This window comes from Meles meles, chromosome 2 (assembly GCF_922984935.1).
Source record: "Meles meles chromosome 2, mMelMel3.1 paternal haplotype, whole genome shotgun sequence".
Lineage (NCBI taxonomy): Eukaryota > Metazoa > Chordata > Mammalia > Carnivora > Mustelidae > Meles > Meles meles.
Window position 1 is genome coordinate 173,700,524 of NC_060067.1, and position 22,979 is coordinate 173,723,502.

The window sequence follows — 22,979 nt, forward strand, 5'->3', positions numbered from 1 at the left end:
AGCTTTTATGAACATTGGTCCATGTCTTTGTGTGTGCAAATTCATTTTTCTGAGGTGTTTGGCTAAGAGTGGAGTTATTATGTAATAACTTATTAGAAACTGCTACATAGTTTTCCAAGGTGGTTTTCTATTTTACATTCTCACTGGCATTATGAAACTTGTAGTTGCTTCACATTCTCACCAACATTTTCCTTGCTATTTTAGTAGATGTAAGAGGTATCACACTGTGGATTCAATTTGCATTTTCCTTATGGTAATAATTGCTATTCAGGTATCTTTTCTAATGTGCTGATTGATGACTTCATAAAACTTTTTAAACTGTGATTTTTTATTTTTTAAAACCTGTGTATCTTGATATCAAATAAAAATGTGATTTAATTTTATTATTGATTTAATAATTGATTTATTATTGTAAGAGTTGTTGATTCATTCTGGATACAAATACTGTTCCAGGTACATGTAGTGTTCTCCAGTCTCTGGCTTTTTTACTTTCTTAATGGTGTATTTGATGAAGGATTTTTAATTAAAGATTAATATATCAGCTGTGCCCAGGTGGCTCAGTCTATTAGGTGTCTGCCTTCAGCTCAGGTCATGATCCCAGACTCCTGGGATGGAGGCCCACATCTCCCTCTGCCTGCTGCTCCCCTTGCTCATACTTTCTCTCTGTAAAATAAATAAATAAAATCTTAAAAATAATCACTATATCAGTTTTTTTCATGTTTGGGACATTTCAGTATTGTATCTAAGAAAACTGTCTATACCAAGTTCATGAAGACTAGATTGTTTTCTGCTAGTAAATTTTATAGTTTTTTTATCCACATTCAATTAATTTTTATATTGCTGAATAAAAATATTTTCTTTCTTTTTAATGATTTTTGTATATGAATATTTAGTTGTTCCAACACCATTCATTGAAATAACTATTTTTTAGTGGATTTTTTGGCTATTCCAGATCCTCTGCATTTTATTTTTTGAAAGAGGAATCAAAAACCTCTTTGGTTATTGTTTGTCATTGCACTGAATCTTTAGATCAATTCAAAGAGAATTTATCTTATTTTGAGTCTTATAATTTACAAATATAAATACAACTCCATCAATTTAGTTATCTGCACAAGTTGTGTAAAAAAATTTGATTAGCATTTACTGTGGAAGTCTTGAAAATTGTTTCTAGGTATGTTTTTATAGACAGTAATCTCCTATAAATTCAGTTTCTAATAGTTTTTTTTTCTTTCTGGTATATAAGTACAACTGATTTTTGCATATTGTCCCTTGACCTTTTCAGATTCTCTTAATTGTTCTAATAAGTGGTTTGATACTCTTTTAGATTCTCTGCATATACAATTATCATATGCAAATAATGACTATTTGATTTCCTGCTTTGATCTATTTATCTAATTAATGCATTTATTAGTTCCTCGATGACAACAATATATAGAATATATGGGGCCCATATTCTTGCCTTATTTTAGACCTAAAGAAAAGCATTCAGTATTTGAATATCAGAATATATATATAGTATGAATGCTATTTACTTATTGAAGTTTTTTTTTCTGTCATGAAAGGAAAGAATATTTTTAATTGGTTTTGAACCTTATTGAACACATTTTAAAATCCATGAAGATTATATAGTTTTTCTACTTAATGCCTTTAATTATGACCATTAGAGCTATCTGTCATCCCCAGGCTAAATTTCTCTTGGTCATAATACATATTTTTAAATGTTTTCCCCTTTCTTTTTCTCATTTTAAAATTTTAATTTCATTGTAGTAAATGTACAGTATAATATTCATCTCAGGTGTATAATATTATGTTTAACAATTCCATATATCACTCGTGCTCTTCAAGATAAGTGTATTCTCATAATATGTTATTCTTATTATATATTGCTAGATTTCATCTGCTAATATTTTGTTAATTATTTAAAATTTTATGTTCTGGAGTTTTCTTTCTATTTTTTTTTCATTTTCTTTCTTTATTTTTTTCTTTTTATATTTTTTTATATTTTATATTTCTTTTATAAATATTTTATATTTCTTTTTTCTTTTATATTTTTCTTTATTTTTTTCTTCATGTCCTTGCCAGATTTTGATATCAAGATTACACAGGTTTTAAAAAATAAGCATAGAAGTATTTCTTTATTTTATATTCTCTGAATGGATTTGGGTGAGATTGATATTACTTTGCTTTAACTTTTTCATAGAGTATAGTAATGAAACAATGTGGTCCTAAGGGTTTATTTTATGGAGAAATTTCAAATTACAGTTTTAATTTATTTAACAAATATATGACTATTCCAATTTTCCATATGTTGTTAGGTCAGTTTTGGAAAGTTCTGTTTTTCTCAAAGTTACTATATCTGATCAGCAAGAGGCAGAAAAGGAAACCCTGGACCCTCCTTGTTCTCACAAATCTGCTGATTCAACAACATGGACCAATTACTTTTGTTAGAAATCCACAAACCTATTGAAAGGCTCTGAGATGGTGAGGGGGAGGCTGTGGAAAGCCAAAATGAAGACAATAAAAAAATTCACGGCACTTTGAAAACCAAAGTTGGCGGCATCACAATTCCAGATTTCAAGCTCTGTTACAAAGCTGTAACCATCAAGACAGTACAGTACTAGCACAAAAACAGATGCATAGATCAATGGAACAGAATAGAGAGCCCAGAAATGGGCTCTCAACTCTATCGTCAACTAATCTTTGATAAAGCAGGAAAGAATGTACAATGGAAAAAAGTCTCTTCAATAAATGGTGTTGGGAAAATTGGACAGCCACATGCAGAAGAATGAAACTGGACCATTTCTTTACACCATACACAAAAATAGACTCCAAATGGATGAAAGGCCTCAATGTGAGACAGGAATCCATCAAAATCCTTGAGGAGAACACAGGCAGAAACCTCTTCTACTTCAGCTGCAACAACTTCTTCCTAGAAACATCACCAAAGGCAAGGGAATCAAGCCCAAAAATGAACTATTGGGACTTCATCCAGATAAAAACTTCTGCACAGCAAAGGAAATAATCAACAAAACCAAAAGACAACCAAGAGAATGGAAGAAGATATTTACAAATGACACAGCAGATAAAGGGCTAGTATCCAAAATCTATAAAGAACTTATCAAACTCAATACCCAAAGAACAAATAACCCATCAAGAAATGGGCAGAAGACATGAACAGACATTTCTGCAAAGAAGACATCCAAATGGCCAACAGACACATGAGAAAGTGCTCACCATCCCTTGGTATCAGGGAAATACAAGTCAAACCCACAGTGAGATACCACCTCACACCAGTCAGAATGGGTAAAATTAACCAGTCAGGAAATGACAGGTGTTGGTGAGGATGTGGAGAAAGGGGAACCCTTTTATGTTGTTGGTGGGAATGCAAGCTTGTATAGCCATTCTGGAAAACAGTATGGGGTTTCTTCAAAAAGTTGAAAATAGAGCTACCCTATGACTCAGCACTGGGTATTTACCCTAAAGATACAAATGTAGTGATCCATAAGGGCATGTGCACCTGAATGTTTATGGCAGCAATGTCCACTATAGCTAAACTACAGAAAGAGCTTAGATGTCCATCAACACATGAATGGATAAAGAAGATATAAGATACACACACACACACACACACACACACACACACACACACACACTGGAATACTATGCAGCCATCAAAACCCCCAAACTCTTGCCATTTGCAATGATGTGGATGGAATTAGAGAATATTATGCTAAGTGCAATAAGTCAATCAGAGAAAGACTAATATCATATGATCTCACTGATATAAGGAATTTGAGAAGCGGGGCGGGGGGCGTTGTGGGGGAAGGGAGAAAAAAATGAAACAAAATAGGATGGGGGAGGGAGAGAAACCATAAGAGACTCTTAATCTCAGGAAACAAACTGAGGGTTGCTGAAAGGGAGGGGAGTGGGAGGGATGCAGTGGCTGAGTGATGAACATCAGAGAGAGTATGTACTATGGTGAGTTCTGTGAATTGTGTAAGACTGATGAATCACAGACCTGCACCCCTGAAACAATAATACATTGTATGCTAAAAAACAACAACAAAAACAACAAAATCTAATGGAATGCTACTTCTCCAGAGGACCTGCAAGATGGCAAACAGACACCAGAGGGAGCAAGATATCATAAACTCCTGAAAAAATAAACCAGCAAACTATGAATTTACATGGATGAGTTTAGAGAAAAGACACATCCACCAAAAAGTTTTGAGAGGTCCACCAGACCCTCTAGCCAGGCTAATGGATGAAGTCTTCCCATGTATGAACCCAGTCCATAGAAACCAAGAAAAGAGGCTCATTTTCTTTTTTCCAAATATGCAGATACCAACATTGTTGAGGGCATTTAGAAAACAAACAAACAAGGAAACAAAGCTCAAATAAAGTAACAAAATAAGTTTCTGCAAACCCAAACCAAAGAAAGGGGGTTTCATTTCCTAACAAAGAATTCAAAATTATGATCATAAAGATCATCACTGAGTTCTGAAAAACAACTTATAAATAAGTTAGAAATTTTCAAGTAGAGATAGAAAAAAATACAGAATTTTAGAGCTAAAAAAAAAAAAAATAGCCAAACTGAAAAATTAACTAGAAAAGTGTAATTGCAGACTATCATCTAGAAGAGAGATTCAACAAACTCAAAGACAGGAAGGACATTTGGAATTATCCTGTCAGAGAAGCAAAAACAAAAACAATGAAAAAGAGTGAAGAAACCTTAAGAGCCTTAATGAGACTTCATGAAATAGAACAATATACACATAGTAGGCGTCCCAAAAGGAAAGGAGAGAAAGGAGAAAAAAGCTTACTAAGAAAAATATTGGCTAATGCCTTTTGTCTTAAGATGATTATATGTTGTTGGGCGCCTGGGTGGCTCAGTGGTTTAAGCCGCTGCCTTCAGCTCAGGTCATGATCTCAGGGTCCTGGGATCGAGTCCCACGTTGGGCTCTCTGCACTGAAGGGAGCCTGCTTCCCTCTCACTCTCTCTGCCTGCCTCTCTGCCTACTTGTGATCTCTCTTTGTCAAAATTAATAAATAAAATCTTTAAAAAAATTTAAAAAAGATGATTATATGTTGTTTTCTTTCATTTGTTAATGTATTGTATCACATCAGTTAATTTGCAAACCTTGAAACATCTTTGACTTTAAGGAATAAATACCATTTGGATGTGGTGTATAGTCCTTTTAATGTACTAATGAATTTGCCACCATTTTAATAAGAATTTTTGCATCTGTATTCCTCAAGGATATGTGCTTATTATGTTCTTTTCTTGTGTTGTCTTTTTCTGACTTTGGTATTAGGGTGATACTTGCCTTATAAAATGAGTTTGAAATTGTTTTCATCTGTTCTGGTCATAGTAAGAAGAGTTGGTATTAATGCTTTTTTAAATGTTTGGTAGAATGCACTGATGAAGCCCTCTGTACCTGGGTGAGAAAGAAAGAAAAAGAAAGAAAGGAAAGTCATTCAAATTGAATAAAATTAACTCTGCAGATGATGAGATGATCACCTATGTGGAAAGCCTTAGAAAGTCAAGAGAAAACTGTTAGAACTAATAAATAAACTCAGCAAAATAATTTCATACAGAAACTAGTTACATTTCTATATGCAATGTCCTATCGGAAAACGAAAAGAAGAAAACAATGCCATTTACAATACTGACAAAAAAATTAAAATTACATTTAAAAAATATTTTTATAAATACTTTTTATATATTTATATTTATAAATATTTTATAAATATTTTAAAATAAAAAATATTTAAAGTTAAGAACAAACTACCAAAGAGGTAAAAACTAAACAAAACAAAACACAAAAAACTGTACACTGAAAAATTACAAAACATTGAAGAAGGAAATTACAAAAGATACAAATAGAAATGCACCCCATGTTTTTGGATTGCAAGAATTAATATTGTTAAAATGTTCATACTATTCCAAGTAATCTACACAAGCTACAAATTCATTGCAATCCCTATCAAAATCCAATGATATTCTTCACAAAAATAGAAAAGACAATTATAAGATTCATATGGAAGCACAAAAGACTCAAATAGCTAAAGTAATCTTGAGAAAGAAGAACATAGCTGGAGGCATAATATTTCCTGATTTCAAATTATATTACAAAGCTATAGTATTCAAAACAGTGTGGTACTGGCACAAAAGGACACATTTCCTAATGGGATAGAATAGAATGCTTAAAAATAAATGCCTGATCAGCTGATCTTCACAAAGGGTGCTAAGAACACAATATAGGGAAAAGATAATTTCTTCAACAAGTGGTTGGAGAAACTGAATATCCACAGAGAATGAAATTGGACCCTTAGTACCCATTATATACAAAAATCAACTCAAATTAGATTAAACATTTAAACATCAGCCTGAGACTATAAACACCTAGAAGAAAACACAAATAAAAACTTTTTGACATCGGTCCTGGTAATGATTTTTTGGATATGACACCCAAAGCACAGGCCACAGAAACAAAATTACACAAATGCGATTATATCAAACTAAAAGCTTCTGCACAGCAAAGAAAACAATGAACAGAGTGAAGAGGTAACCTACTGAATGGGAGAATGTACTTTTAAACCATATAACTGATAAGGGGCTAATGTCAAAACTAAACAAGGAACTCAGATAGCTAAAAAACAACAAAATAAATGAGATAAGAGCCTGAACACACATTTCTCTAAAAATGATACACAAATGGACAAGTATATGAAAATATAGACATCATTAATCATCAGGGAAAAGCAAATGACAACCACAGTGAAATATCACCTCATACCTCTTACAATAGCAATTATAAGAAAAATATAAGATAACAAATGTTGGCAACAATGCAGAAAGGGTAAACTTTGCTCACTGTTGCTGGGAATGCAATTTGACACAACTATTATAGAAAACAGCATGAAGATTTCTCAAAAACTTAAAACTTAAATATAGAATTACTAAATGATGATCCAGAGTTGCAATTCTTGGTATATATATCCAAAGAAAATTAAGTCAGTATCTTGAAGAAATATAGCACTACTATGTTCATTGAAGCATTATTTATGATATGATTAATATATGGAACTAATCTTAAATGTCAATTGGTGGATGAATGGATAGAAAAAATGTGAAAATATAATTCCGCCATAAAAAAAGATGGAAATCCTACCATTTGTGGTGACATTGATAAGCTTTAAGGAAATTATGCTAAATAAATAAGCCAGGAATAGAAAGAGAAGTGCTGTCTGGTATCACTTATATGTAGAATCTAATTAACTCAAATCCATAAAAACAGAGAGCAGAATGGAGTTTCCAGGGCTGGGGGTATAGAAAATGGGTAGATGTTAGTCAAAGAGTACAAATGTTCACTTATGTAGAATAGATAAGTTTTGGAGAACTAACCTACAGGATGGTGGCTGTAGTTAATAATGCTCTCCTGTATATGTGAATTTTGTAAAGATAATTGATCTTGTGTTCCTACCACACACACACAAAGTGTTATTATGTGAGGTGATGAACATATTAATTAGCTAAATTGGGATAATCATTTCACAAGGTATATGATTATGAAACATCATATTATACCCCTTAAATATGTAATTTTTACTTGTCAAATATACCTCAGCGAAACTGGAGAAATATTTTTTTAAGTAAAGAAATGTATAACAGGCAAAAATTTCCCAAATTTGGGGAATGGACATGTGGTCCAAAAAGCCCAAAAGTCTTAAAATTGGATAAATCAAAAGTGTCCCACAACAAAACACATTATAATCAAATTGTCAAAACTTAAAAACAAATGAATCATTTTGAAAGCAGAAAAAGTGATTTTTAACATAAATAAAACCCTTATAAAACAATGAGTAAGTTTTTCAGTAAAAAAAAATAAAAAAAAATCTTGCCAGTGAAAAAGTGAAAAGAAAGTGGCCTGATATATGCGAAGTGCTGAAAGGAAAAAAAAAAAACCTGCCAATAAAGAATAGTATATTGGACAAAAAAATGTCCTTCATATTTGAAAGAGATATGGACCTTCCCACATAAAAGCTGAGAGAGTCCATCACTACTAGGCCTGTCTTACAAAAATGTCAAAGGGAGTCCTTCAAGTTGAAATAACAATACTAAAAAGAACCCTAAAGCATATGAAAGTATAAAGCTCTGTGTTAAAGGTAAGTATATAGACAAATACAGGATATTGTGCTATAGAAACAGCCATGCATAAATCACTTTCAATTCTAACATATAAGATACGGAGGTTAAAAATAATCTGACAATAAAAATATGCTAATGGAAATACAATGTAAAAAGATGTTATGTGTCATCAATAATAAAGTTTGTGGTGGGGAGAAATAAAAGTGTAGAATTTTTGTATGTGATTGAAGTAAAGATGTTATAATCCCTAAATACATCATTTTGCTTATGTTTTACCACAAGAGATAAATACATTATATTGTGATTAAATTGTCAATTCACTTGGAAGATATGACAACTATAAATATATAAACAGCCAACATCAATACACCTAAGTATATGAAACAAATATTGACAAAACTAGAGAAAGTGCAATAATAAAGAAAACTTCCAGACAGTAGATTAATAAATAAATCAAGAAGGTGAACATTATAGGCCAAATGAACCTAACAGAAATATACAGAACATTCCATCTGAAAGCAACAGAATACACATTCATCTCAAGCAACCCATATCCCATTCTCCAGGATATATCACATGTCAGTTTACCATTCTCCACAAATTTGAGATTGAAATCACTTTAAGTACATTTTTCTACCATAATAAAATGAAATTAGAAATTAATAACAGAAAGAAAACTGGAAAATTAGCAAATGTGTGAAAATTAAATAATGCATTCTTGACAATAAATGGGTGAAAAAGTAATTAAAAGAGAAATTAGAAAATATCTCGAGACAAGCAAAAATAAAAATGAAAATATCAAAATATGGTATACTGCAAAAGGAGTCCCCAAAGGAAATTACAGCACTAATTACTTATATTAAAAAAATTAAAGATAACTAAACAGTAGAACTTTATACCTCAAGAAATTAGAAAAAGAAGAATAAACCCAAATTAGCAGAAGAAAGGAAACAATAAAGATTTGAACAGAAATACACAATACAGGAAATAGAATAGTCACTGACAAAAGTAAGAGTTGGTTTTTTGAAAAGACTGACAGACCTTTAGACTAAAATAAAAATATGCACAATTAAAAAAGCAACATTACAACTGATACTACAGAAATACAAAGGATTATGAGACTACTATGAAAAATTATTTGCCAACAAACTGGATACTCTAGAAGAAATGGATAAATTCCTAGAAACATAAACCCCCTACCTAGGTTGATTAATGAAGAAACAGAAAATCCGAACAGAACTAAAACTAGTAGGGAGATTGAATTAGTGATCAAAAACCTCCCAATAAGAAAATCCCAGGACCAGGCAGCTTCACTGGTTAATTCTATTATACATTTAAAGCACAATTAACAATAATTCCTCTAATAATAATAATTTTCTTCCTAAAAACTGGAGAGAAGAAAGCACTTCAAAACTCAATTTACAAGGCTAACATTAGCCTGCTACCAAGGCAAAGAAACTACAGGAAAAGAGAACTACAGACTAATATCCCTGGTGAATACAGATGCAAAAATCCTCAGCAAAATATGAGCTAATCAAATTCAACAGTACATTAAAAATGCCATAAACTGTGATGAAGTGGGATTTATTCCTGGGATGCAAGGATGGTTCAATACATGAAGTAAATCAATATGACACATCACGTTAAGGGAATAAAGGACAAAAATCAATTGATGCAGAAAAAACATTTAACTAAATGCAACACCCTTTTCATTATGACTCGACAAATTAGGAATAGAAGAGAATTACCTCAGTATAACAAAAGCTATACATGAAAAGATCCCAGGAGACATATCAGTAAGTGATATAAAACTGAAAGTTTTTCTTCTATGATCAAGAACAAGGCAAAGATGCTCACTCTTGACACTTCTATTCAACAATGTACTAGAAGACTGAACCAGAGTAACTAGTTAAGAAAAAGATAAAAGGCATTCAAATAGGATATGAAGTAAAATTATTTTTGTTCATATATAATGTGATCTTAAATGTAGAAAACCCTATAGATTTCACAAAAATTTGCTAAAAATAATAATGAATTCACCAAAGTTACAGGATACAAAATCAACACACAAAAGTCAGTTGCATTTCTATGCATTCGTGGAAAACAATATAAAAATGGAAATTAACAAAACAATTTTATTTATAATATACTGAAGGGAATAAAATAAAAGAGAAATAAATTTAACCAAGGAGTTTAAAGTCTTATACATTTGAAAATGTAAACATCACTGAAAATAATTTTTAAAAGACACAATTAAACGAAAAGATACTCCATGTTCATGGATTAGAAAATTTAGTACTGCTAAGAACTGCTAAGTTGTTCATACTATCCGAAAGCAATCTACAGATTCAATGCAATTCCCATAAAAATTTCAATAGCACTTTTTAGAGAAATAAAAAAAATAACTAACATTCATATGAAATCACAAAGGGCCTCAAATAGCCAAAACAACATTGAGAAAGCAGAATAATGCTGGAGGTTTGACACTTCTTGATTCCAGAACATATTACAAATCTACAGTAATAAAACAGCATGGTCCTGGAATAAAGATAGACATGCAGGCAGAAGGAAATTGATAGCCTAGAAAGAAACACAAAAAAATGGTCGACTCATGGATACCATGAATACACAATCAGGAAAGGAAAGCCTCTTCAACAAGTGGTATTTTAATATTTTATTTAATTATTTTGAGAGGGGGAGAGAGAGAGATCACAAGCTGGGGGAAGGGTAGAGGGAGAAGCAGATTCTCTGCTGAACAGGGAGTCAGATGCAGGAGTCCATTCCAGGACTCTGGGATCATAATCTGAGTTGAAGGCAGACACTTAACTATGCCATCCAGGCTCCCAACAAGTGGTATTTTTAAAAGCTGGACATCCACATGCAAAATAAAGAAACTGGATGCTTATCTTACATATTTTTAATCTATTCATCCATCAGCGAACATTTAGATTGTTTTTTTTTTTAATATTTTATTTATTTGACAGAGAGAAATCACAAGCAGGCAGAGAGGCAGGCAGAGAGAGAGGAGGAAGCAGGCTCCCTGCGGAGCAGAGAGCCCGATGCGGGGCTTGATCCCAGGACCCTGAGATCATGACCTGAGCCGAAGGCAGAGGCTTTAACCCACTGAGCCACCCAGGCGCCCCTAGATTGTTTTCACCTCTTGTTATTGTGACTAATGCTGCAAAGAAAATGGGAGTGGAATATCTTTTTGAGAACTTGATTTCAATTCTTGTGGATAAATATCTGAAATTGGTCTTGTTGGATCATATACTGGTTCTATTTTTATTTTGGGCAACCTCCATATTGTTTTCCAAAGTAACAATACCATTTTATATTCCCACCAATAGTTTACAAGCTTTCTAAGTTCTTTACATCCTTGCCAACAGGTTATTTCCTTTTTTAATCTATCTATCTTCTATCTATCTGTCTATCTATCTATCATCTATCCATCACCTATGTAGCTATCTATCATTTATTATCTATCTTTCTACCTACCTATTAATTTTACTAATAGATATGTGGTGATATTTCATTATCATTTTGATTCAAATTTCCCTGATTATTAGTGATTGAGGATCTTTTTATATATCTGTTGGCTGTGTGTTTGCTTTCTTTGCAGAAATGTCTATTCAAGACCTTTCCCCATTTAAAAATCAGACTCTGTTTTTGTTTTTTGTTTTACTAGTTGTAAGAACTTTTTATATATGTTTTGGACATTAACTCATTATCAGAGGTATGATAGGCAAACATATTCTCCCAACCCATAGGTTGCCTTTCCCTTTTTTTTTTTTTTTTTCCTTTGCTGTGAAGGAACTTTTGGGTTTGATGTATTCTCACTTACCTGTTTATGCTTTTGTTGGTGTGTTTTGTTGTCATTTCCAAGAAATTGTTGCAAAATCCAATGTTGTGAAGCTTTTTATGTATGTTTTCTTTCAAGAATATTATACTTTTAGCTCTTACATTTAGGTTGCTGTTCTATTTTGAGTTAACTTTTATGTATGGTATAAAAGTCCAGTTCATTCTTTGGCATGTGAATATCCACTTTTTCCAGAACCATTTGTTGAAAAGACTGTCTTTTCTTCATTGAATGGCCTTGGTACTTATGCCAAAAATCATTTGGTCATATAGATGAGGGTTTTTTTCTGAGCTCTCTATTGTAGTACTCTATATTATCTTTATGCCAGGATTATACTAAATTTTGAAATCAGAACTCATAAGTTTCCAAGTTTGCTCTCTCTAGATTGTTTTCTCTATTCAGGATCTCTTAAAATTCCATATGTATTTTAGAATGCTTCTTCTTAGGGTACCTGGGTGGCAGTCGATTAAACATCTGACTCTTGGTATCAGCTCAGGTTGTGATCTCAAGGTTGAGATCAAGCCTGGCATTGGGAGTCTGCTTGACTTTTTCTTTCCCTCTTCCTCTGCCCCTCCTGCTTGTGCTTTCTTTTTCTCTCTCAAATAAGTAATTAAATCTTATAAAAATTTGTTTTCTATTTTTTCCAAAAAAATACCCCTTCATTTTTAATAGGGATTACATTGAATTGACATCTTAATATTTAAACTCCAAATCTGTGAACACCAGTGTCTTTCCACTTGTTTATGTCTTCTAAAATTTCCTCAGCAATGTTCTGCAGTTTTCAGCATACAAATCTTTTGCTTCCTTGGTTAATTTTATTTCTAATTATTTTATTCTTTTTGATGTTATTGTTAAATAAATTGTTTTATTGATTTTCCTTTCATATTCTTTTCATATTTCATAGTGTTAATGTACAGACATGCAATTGATTTTTGAATGTTGACTTTATATCCTGAATTTTGTTGAATTTATTAGTTTTAACTGTGTGTGTGTATGTGCGTGTGTGTGTAATCTGTAGGGTTTTCTACAGATTTAAAATTATGTCATCTGTGAATAGAAATAATTTTACTTCTTCCTTTCTGATGTAGATTTTTTTCATTTCTTTTTCTTGTCAATTTTTCCAGTGCTGAATTGAATAGAACTGGTGAAAGAAGGCATGTTTTCTTGTTCCTACTCTTAGAAGAAAAGCTCTCAATCTTTCACTATTGGGTATATGATCTTTTCCTCGATAGCCTTTATTATGTGGATGTAGTTTTCTTCTATTTCTAGTTTTATGAGAGTTTTTATTTTGAATGTTTCTTAAATGTTGTTATATACTTATTCTGAATCAACTGAAATGATCATATTTGTGTCCTCTAGTCTATTATGGTGATGTACTTTGCTGTGCAGAAGATTTTTATCTTGATAAAGTCCCAAAAGTTCATTTTCAATTTTGCTTCCCTTACCTTTGGAGATGAGTCTTGAAAGAACTTGATGTGGCCAATGTCTAAGAGGTTACAGTCAGCAAAACAAAAGGGCAACCCACAGGATAGTAGATATACTTGCAAATGACACTACAAACAAAGCGCCAATATCCAGGATTTTTAAAGAACTTCTCAAACTCAACACCCCAAAAAACAGATAATCAAGTCAAAAAATGGGCAGAAGACATGAGCAGACACTTCTCCAAAGAAGACATACAAATGGCTAACAGACATATGAAAAAGTGTTCATCATCATTAGTCATCATGGAAATTCAAATCAAAGCCACATTGTGATACCACCTTACATCAGTTAGAATGGCAAAAATTGACAAGGCAAGAAACGACAAATGTTGGAGAAGTTGTGGAGAAAGGAGTACCCTCTTACACTGTTCATGGGAATGCAACTTGGTGAAGCCACTTTGGAAAACAGTGCAGAGGTTCCTTAAAAAATTAAAAACAGGGTGCCTGAGTGGCTCAGTTGGTTAAGCAATTGCCTTCAGCTCAGGTCATGATCCTAGAGTACTAGGATTGAGTCCCACATTGGGCTTCCAGCTCCACGGGGAGTCTGCGTCTCCCTCTGACCTTCTGCTCTCTCATGCCCTCTCTCACTGTCTCTCTTTCAAATAAATAAATAAAAATCTTTAAACAAAATTAAAAACAGAGCTACCCTCCAACCTTACAATTGCACTACTGGGTATTTACCCCAAAGATGCAGATGTAGTGAAAAGAAGGGCTGTATGCACCCTAATGTTTGTAGCAGTAATGTCCACAATAGTCAAATTGTGGAAAGAACCAAGATGCCCTTCGACAGAGGAATGGATAAAGATGTGGTCCATAGGGCTTCTGGGTGGCTCAGTTAGTTAAGCAACTGCCTTCAACTCAGGTCATGATCCCGGAGTCCCAGGATCGAGTCCTGCAGAGGGCTCCCTGCTTACCATGGAGTCTACTTCTCCCTCTGACCCTCTCCCTTCTCATGCTCTCTCACTCAAATAAATAAATAAAATCTTAAAAAAAAAAACCCACAAAACTATGTGGTCCGTATACACAATGGAATATTACTCAGCCATCAGAAAGGATGAATACCCAACTTTTGCATCAACTCGGGTGGGACTGGAGGAGATTATGCTAAGTGAAATAAGTCAACTAGAGAAAGTCAATTACCATATGGTTTCACTTATTTGTGGAACATAAGGAAGAGCATGGAGAACATTAGGAGAAGGGAAAAATGAAGGGGGAGAAATCAGAGTGGGAGACATGAAAGACTCAAGACTCTGGGAAACAAACTAAGGGTTTTAGAAAGGAGAGGGGGCGGGGGGATGGGTGAGCCTAGAGGTGGGTATTAAGGAGGGCACGGATTGCATGGAACACTGGGTGTTACACACAAACAGTGAATCATGGAACACTACAAAAACTAATGATGTACTGTATGATGACTAACATAACACAATAAAAAAAATAAAGCTACAGTTTAAAAAAATAAGGTGATATACTACATTGATTTTTGTACTTTGAACCAGACTGGCAGAGCAGATATAAATTCCAGTTGGTCATAGTGTATACTCCTTTAATAGATGTGAATTTGGTTTGCTAGTATTTTGTTATCAATTGTTTCTGTGTCAAAATTCATTATGGTTATTGGCCTGTGATTTTCTTTCCTTGTGGTACTTTGGTTTGACTTTGCTCTAAAGGTAATGCTGACCTCATAAAACACAGCTGGAAGTGTCTCATCCTGTCTGATTTTTTTAGAGGAGTTTAACAAAGTTTGGTGTTAATTCTTCTAAATACTTGGCATTGTTCATCATTGAAATCTCATGGTGCAAGATTTTTCTCTTTGGGGAGGTTTTTTGTTACTAACTTAATCTTTTGTTACAGGTCTATTCAGATTTTCTGGTTCCTCATGAATTCATCTTGATAGTGTCTGTTTCTTCCAGGAATTTCTCCATTTCATCCAGGTGATCCAATTTATTGGCATGCAATTGTTGAAAGTTTTCTCATAATACTTTAAAAAATTTTCTGTGATACTGGTGTAATGTTCCTAATTTCATTTCTTATTTTAATAATTTAAGTTTTTTTTTTGTCAGTCTTACTGAAGGTCTGTCAATTTGATTGAGCTTTCCAAAGAACCAACTCTTGGTGTTATGAATTTCTCTATTGCTTTTCTATTCTTTATTTCCACTTGAATCTTTATTACTTCCTTCCTCCTGTCAGTTTTGTTTTTTGTTGTTTTTGTTGTTCCTCTTTCTAGTTCATTGTTAGTAAAGTTAAATTGTATTTGAGATCTTTTTTATGTAAGTATTTTATGGTAGAAATTTGCCTCTTGGTAGTGCTTTCATTTTATCTCACATGTTTGGCTATGTTGTGTTTTTGTCCTCTTTTAAAAAAAATGTGTTATCTAATTTCCTTTATGACTTTTTTTTAGACTTACTGATTGCTTAATTATCTATTTTTTACCTTTTAAGTATTTTCAGGGCTTTCAATGATTTCCCATTTTTTTTTCCTGATAATGAAAGACACGATAAAAAAGAATTTCATATTATATTCTAAATGTTTAATTAGCTTTATATACAAGAAATTGATGGCATTTAAATAATCATTTCTTTGGGAAAGCTTCCTTAAAGATGTTTGTAAGATACACTGTTCTAAAACAGTAGTTCATATAAATGTTAAGAGAGAGTTTTCCATGAGATGAAAGAATGCATTGGTGCCCCTTTTCCCTTTTTCTTGTTTTCTTTTTACTTTTTATTTAAGATTTGCATTATGCAGCCAAGATGGAGTAAAATGCCTGAAGTCTATTTTCCTACTGATTACAATTAAACACTCTAGGCAGAATACAAAATAAACTACTAAGAACTCTGAAAATAAACACTGTCAGGTAGATTGAAGACTAAAGTCAAAATCTGAATATTAATTTGTAGGAGAATAAAGTTTTCAATTTTATTTTTTTTTCTTGGTTTTAATTCCAAACAGGTCTGTCAGGCACTAAATGAAAAGGCCATATTTCTAGTGAAAGGAGTGGAGAAAGTTCTTTGTTGCTGGAAATTGTGCATGAGAGTGAATATTCATTTCTTTCCTCCTCTCTTTTCTTTCTCTCCTGCCCTACTCTGAAGCTAACTCTATTTATGGGATAGCACTACCACAAAAATAGCGGCACAGGTACCTAAGCCCTGAGGTAAGGATTTCTACTCTGTTATTTACTTCCTTATGCCAACTTTAGGTTTAATTTTTCTTCTAGTGCTACCTATAAACTTCCAAAACTGAATCAGGAAGAAATGACCATCTGAATCGACCAATATCTAGTAATAAGATTGAAACAGTGATCAAAAACCTCCCCAAAAGCAAGAACCCAGGACCTGACAGATTCCCCGGAGAATTCTACCAAACATTCAAAGAAGAAATAATACCTATTCTCATGCAGCTGTTGAAAAAATAGAAACAGAAGGAAAACCTCCAGACTCTTGCTATGAAGCCAGCATTACCCTGATCCCCAAGCCAGGCAAAGACCCCACCAAAAAGGAGAATTTCAGACCAATATTCCTGAAGAATATGGATGCCAAGATTCTCAACAAGATCTAGCTAATAAGATCCAACAGTACATTAAAAAGATTATCTACCATGATCAGATGGAGTTTATCCATGGGATGCAAGGTCCCCCAAGTGTTTGAGAAGACTATTGAATATTTTCATCACTCTTTTCTCTTACCTTCTAGTTGTGCAGGGTTGCATAATAATAGTACAGAAGACTAAATTTCTGAGTTTATGTCATCTTTCTGAACAAAGAAAATGTGTAAAATGCCCCATAATGCAAGAATGTTGGAGAAATCACAAAAAGAGAGGGAGAGAGTGAGAGAGAGAGAGGTAAAAAATGGAAGGTCCAATTCTGGTGTGAGCTGACATAAGTTTTGGACTCTACCCTCAGCTGTGCACACACAGAAACACATCCAAAGAAGTATGATAACAATTTTAAGAACTGAACATATGATATATGATATGATATTGTCCAGATCCCTGACTAAATCTTGAATGATATATGCATCCAGAAAATCCAAGTAGCATAGAAAAGCCTTTGAACTGACTTGGAAACTACTTTGCACAGAAGATGAGATAGAATTTGTGGTAGGAACCTAACCAGCATGATTATTTGCTAAAACAAATAACCAAAAAAAAAAAAAAATCAATCAGCATTCTTCAGAGAATGTTAACAGGAGCGAGAGCCGTACGTCATAATATTAAGAGTTTTAAAAATATAATCCAAGGGGCGCCTCGGTGGCTCAGTGGGTTAAGCCTCTGCCTTTGGCTCAGGTCATGATCCCAGGGTCCTGGGATCAAGCCCCGCATCAGGCTTTCTGCTCTGCAGGGAGCCTGCTTCCTCCTCTCCCCCTGCCTGCCTCTCTGCCTACTTGTGATTTCTCTCTGTCAAATAAATAAAATATTTAAAAAAAAATATAATCCAAAATTGCATGGCATTCACAGAGCCAGGAAAATCTGGCCAAGATTCAATGAAAAAGAAAATCCTGACAGGATGCACATTATAACCATCTTCAGTGCGGTAAATGTGAACATTTTTTTTTAAATTTTTTTTTTTTATTTATTTGACAGAGAGAGATCACAAGTAGATAGAGAGGCAGGCAGAGAGAGAGAGAGGGAAGCAGGCCCCTGCTGAGCAGAGAGCCTGATGCGGGACTTAATCCCAGGACCCCAAGATCATGACCTGAGCCGAAGGCAGCGGCTTAACCCACTGAGCCACCCAGGCGCCCGAACATTTTTTTCTTAATTAACAAAAAGACAGACATTAGCAGCAGGAAATTAACATGTGAACTAAATGCAAAATTACAATGTACAGTATAAAAAACACATGCTACTGAACAACCAATGAGTTGAAGAAGAAATATAAAGAGAAATAAAAAAAGAAAAACCTTGAGATAAATGAAAATGGAAATACAACATGCCAAAATTTATGGAATGCAGCCAAAGAAGTTATACAAAGAAAAATTTATAGTGACAAAAGCTTACATCAGGAGATAAGAAAAATGTCCTAACTTTACACCTTAAGGAACCAGAAGAAAAATTAAACCTAAAGTTGGCATAAGGAAGGAAATAACAAAGATCAGAGTGGAAATAAATGCAATAGACACTAAAATGACAATAGAAAGGATTGATGAAGCTAAGAGCTGGTTGTTTGAAAGATAAATAAAAGTGACAAACTTTTAGCTAGATTCACAAAGAAAAAAAGAGAAAGGACTCAAATAAATAAAATCAGAAATGAAAGTGGGGAAATTGCAACTGACCACAGAAACACACAAAGGTTCCTAAGAGACTACTATGAATAATCGTACACCAACAAATTTGAAACATTAGAAGAAAGGGGTGAATTTCTAGAAACATACAATCTACTAAAACTAAATCATGAGGAAATAGAAAATCTCAACAGGACAACTATTAGTAAGAAGACTGAATCAATAATCAAAAACCTCCCAACCAACAAACGTCCAGCTTCTCTGGTGAATTATACCATTTAAAGAATTAATACCAATCTTTCTTAAATTCTTCCAAAAAATTAAAGAAAGGGAAATATACTCACACTCATTTTATGAGGCTGCCATTACCCTGATACTAAAGCTAGACAATGAGACTAGAAGGAAAGAAATTATGGTCCAATATCCTTGATGATCATAGATACAAAAATCTTTAAAAATACAAGCAAACTCAGTTAAAGATAGCATGAAAAATATCATACAATATGATCAAGTGGGATTTATCCCTGGGATGCAAAGATGATTTAACACCTGCACAACAGTCAGTGTGATACACGCATTAACCTCTCGCTTTTGGTTTCCATATGCATGGAATATCTTTTCCCATCCCTTCACTTTCAGTCTGCATATACTGAAAGCTGAAGTGAGTCTCTGTTATGTAGCATACACTTGAGTCCCAGTTTTTTTGTTTTGTTTTGTTCTGTTAGTCCATTCAACCACTCTTTTGATTGGAGAATTTAGTTCATTTATATCTAGAGAAATTATTGATAGGTAAGGACTTACTTTTGTAATCCTGTTAATTATTTTCTGGCTCTGCTGCTATTCCTTTGTTCCTTTCTGTCTTGTGGTTTTCCTTTCTTGTAACCATCCCTCAGAACAATGTACTGCTTAAAATATAACCCATGAGAAATTACACTAGCCACCGAGCATGCTTAGATATAGCCTTAAGAAAAACAGTACTGGCAACAGGCTTCTGGGGGAGTGGACAATTGATATACGTCCTTGAAGCCAAGCAGCTGGGAATGCCTGGCCCGCTTAGGGCAGAACGATGCCTGCTTCTTTTTTCTGTTATCTCCCCTACTCCAGACAACCACTGCGGCTAATTAGATGATCCCTTCAAATGTGCTTGCTCAAGTATAAATTTTATACTGCTTGACCAGATATGTTTTGCCTCTCTTCTGACTTATCTACAAGACTCATGGTCAATGTGTAACCTACTCCAGCTTCTTTTTTGCTTGTTACCTGCTTTCCAATAAATACGAGACTGAGGTTTGTTCTGGGCGACAGTCTTTTCTTCTGTCACCCCCTGCTCTCTTTCTCTTGTAGCTGACTTGTTTGTGTCTCATTCTCCTCCCCTGCACCATCAGGAGGCAGCACTTTCTCATATGATTTTTTGCAGTCTATGCTTTGATTCCCTCTTCTTTATCTTTTGTATATACTAAAGACTTTTGCTTTGTGGTTACTACGAGGCTTACGTAAAACATCTGATAGTAATAACCATCTATTTTAACCCGAAAAAAGTTTAACTCCAACTGTATACAAAAAATCTACTCCTCCCATTTTATGTTTTTCATGTCATAGTTTATATATTTTATATTGTTTATCCATTAACAAATTTTAAGTATTAAATGTATTTTAATACTTTGTCTTTTAACTTTTATCTTATGGTTAAGTGATGTACACACCATCATTACAGTATTTGAGTATTCTGAATATGGCTCTATAACTACCTTTACCAATGAGTTTTTTACTTTCTTATGTTTTCATGTTATTAATTGCTACCTTTTCATATTGGCTTGTAAGGCAGTCTAGTGATGCCATATTTGGTTTTTCTGTGAAAATTTCTATTTTTCATCTCTGAAGAGCGACTTTGCCAGGTAAAGTATTCTTGGTTGGCAGTTCTTTTCCTTTAGCATTTGAATACATCATTCCACTCTCTTCTGTCCTGCAGGATTTCTACTGAGAAATTCGCTTATAGCCTTTTGCATGTTCTCTTTTATAAGTTTCTTTTCTCTTACTGCTTTCATATTCTCTCTTTTTATTTAATTTTTGACAGGTTTTTGTTGTTGTTGTTGTTTGTTTGTTTTTTAATTAATTAATTTAGTTTTTCAGCCTAACAGTATTCATTGTTTTTGCACAACACCCAGTGCTCCATGCAATACGTGCCCTCCCTATTACCCACTACCTGGTTCCCCCAACCTCCCACCCCCGCCCCTTCAAAACCCTCAGGTTGTCTTTCAGAGTCCATAGTCTCTAATGGTTCGCCTCCCCTTCCAATTTCCCTCAACTTCTTTCTCCTCTCCATCTCCCAATGTCCTCCATGTCATTTGTTATGCTCCACAAATAAGTGAAACCATATGATACTTGACTCTCTTTGCTTGACTTATTTTGTTTTTTTACAATGTAATTCAGTGAAGTCCTCTTTGGGTTGAAATTTATTTGGAGTTCTATGAGCTTCATGTACCTAAATGTACATTTCTTTCCCCAGATTTGGGAAGATTTCAGCCATCATTTCTTTGTCTAAGCTTTCTGCCCCTTTCTGTTTCTCTTCTCATTCTGGAACTTCTATAATGCATACATACTTTTGATTAATTGTGTTCATATTCAGAAAATAATCTTTATCAGATATGTGAACTGTAAATATTTTTCTCAATCTATCCTTTGTCTTTCTTTCTTCAAGAATATCTTTTGAAGAGCAAAAAAAATTTCATAAGTTCCAATTTATTATTATTATTATTATTATTATTAAAGATCATGGTTTTTGTATTTTTTTGAGAAATCTGTGCTCCATTGCCATAAAAATAGTGAAAGCAGAAATGTTTGTCTTGTTCCTGATTGAAGAGTGGCAGCATTCAGTCTTTTAACTTTAACCATGATGTTACAAGTAGGTTGCACATACTGCTATTTGAGGAAGTTCCAAGTTCCTTTGTAACCCTAGTTAGATTAGATGAGAATGTTTATCACAGATTAGTGCTGTATTTTATGAAATGCTTTTTCTGTGTCCTTTGAGATGACTGTGCATTTCCCTCCCTTTATTCTATGGATTTAGTCTTAGATATCAACCCAGTTTTGTATTCTTGGGTATGTCTCACTAAGTCATGGTGTGTAATAATTTTTATATATTTCTAGCTTTAATTTACTAATATTTTATTAAGGATTTTTATATCTATGTTTATTATACTGTGATGTCTTGGCTTGGCTTTGATAGGAGAATAATGCTTGGTTTCTGAGTTAGAAAGTGTTTTATCTTTCTAATTTTCTATAAATGTTTGTGTAGAATTAGTAATTTTTTTTCTTTATATATTTCATCGAATTCATCACTAAAGTCATTTGGCTTGGGCCTTTCTTTGTAGTTGGGGAGCACATTTAGATTCTAGACAAATTTAAAGTTTCCACTGATGTTACTTCCCATCAATCCTTCTCAGATCCCTGTAGCATGTGCATGTAACCTACTCAACAACTAGGGTTGTGATACACAGAAAGTTTATCATTTTTCTTTATAGAGCTATTATTTCCAGGATCATACCTTTAATTTCTGTCTGGTCTGTCACTAACCCCAAGTGAGACCTCAGTCTTGGGCTCACATTCCCTACCAAGTTTTGTACTTTTATTCAAGGTGTTGATGGACGGAATTTTTTGTCCTCTTCACCAGATCTAGAACCACTCCTCTGAGATTTAATTTAAAGGTTTTCATGGCCAGCCCCGTCCTGGTAAAATAAGGGCATAACTGATCTGGGAGAGGGCATAGGATCTCGGGAAGAAGACCACAGTTCCCACTATTCTTAGTTGATTTTTATGGCAACTTTTCCTAAACAATTCTCACTTTTTGTTTGTTTTGATCAGTTTTTATAGTTCTGAGATGGTTCTTTTGACAAATATCCCCAATTTTATACTTGTTTTGGGGGAAATAATTTAAATATATCTTCTGTCTCTCATAGTCCCTCATTTAGATGTATCTATAAAATTTTCTTTGTTTTGTGTCTGACGTATCACAAAATCTAACATTGACCCATGAGAAATATTGTCATCTAGGAATAAAAAGGGACTTCTTCAATCTGATAAAGCTATATGCATTTTGTACTTCTGCAAGCTTCCATCTAGGATAACTTCCCAGTGTGAAGAACTCAGTTTATTTTTTCTTTTGTCCATGAATGCTTGTGATAAAATTTCATCATTATTGTCTGAAAATACATTTTCTCTGCATATATAATAGAAAGACAGGGGTGCCTCGGTGGCTCAGATGTTGAGTGTCTGCC

The 22,979-nt window shown here is 33.6% G+C and overlaps 1 protein-coding gene across 1 annotated transcript in view; it reads left to right on the plus strand.

Annotated features, from left to right (window-relative positions):
- LOC123936669 (A disintegrin and metallopeptidase domain 3-like) overlaps nt 1-22,979 on the plus strand; it is a 219,908-nt gene that overhangs the window by 69,624 nt on the left and 127,305 nt on the right. The window contains exon 3 of the mRNA XM_045997152.1: nt 15,344-15,423. The gene's annotated coding sequence lies outside the window, so the exon portion shown is untranslated. The remainder of the gene's footprint in view (nt 1-15,343; nt 15,424-22,979) is intronic.